Below are 962 nucleotides of genomic sequence, written 5' to 3' on the forward strand. Positions count from 1 at the left end.
TCTTAAAAGAATTTAAAAGTTGATATTATTTTATTAGTTTATTCTATTTAATTTAGATATGTAATATGTAATATTTAATTTATTAATTTTTTATTTTTTTATTATTTATGAGTTTATTTTATTAGTAATATATCCAAGTAATTTAGTAAAAACTCATATTAATATGATAGTGTGATAGAATTTCGATATACTTTTAATCTGTTAATAATTAAAAATTAAATTATTTAAAATAATAATAATAATTCTTTGTCAATAATAATAAATACATATATTCTATTATTTAAATTATTATATCATTAATTAATAATTTATTTTTAATTTAAAAAATATTATAATTAAATGCATATATTTTAATTAAGGGGAAATTATATATTAGTCTATTAAATATATTTTTAAATTGAATTTTAAGAATAAAATAATATTTTAATTTTTTTCATTGTTAGAAATCTATGATTAATTAGTTTCTTTTAGGTAAGTTATTTTAAGATTTTGTTTTTAAATGTATTGGGTATGGTTTTATTTTAATTTTTTTATTATATCAGTAATTAATTTCTTTCTTAATTTTAAAAGTTTTATACTTACAGAAAGAATGCGGATATTAATATATAATTATAATAAGAAAGATAATATTTATATATTATTAAAATTAAAATTTGTGTATTAATGTTTTAAATCAATTATAATAGTAGCAATCTATATGATCATATTATTAAGATAGAAAAAGATAATATTTTAATTTATTATTAATTATACTAAACATAAATTATATAAATTATATTATAATTATATAAAATTATTATTTTTAAATTAAAGAATTAAATTATTATATTATTAATTAATAATTTATATTTTAATTTTAAAAGTATTTTAATTAACGAGTAAATATATATGTTATTTTATTAAACATAATTTTCAAATTGAATTTTGAGAAAATAAAACAATATTTAAAATGAATAATTATT

This window comes from Arachis hypogaea, chromosome 1 (assembly GCF_003086295.3).
Source record: "Arachis hypogaea cultivar Tifrunner chromosome 1, arahy.Tifrunner.gnm2.J5K5, whole genome shotgun sequence".
Taxonomy (NCBI): Eukaryota; Viridiplantae; Streptophyta; class Magnoliopsida; order Fabales; family Fabaceae; genus Arachis; species Arachis hypogaea.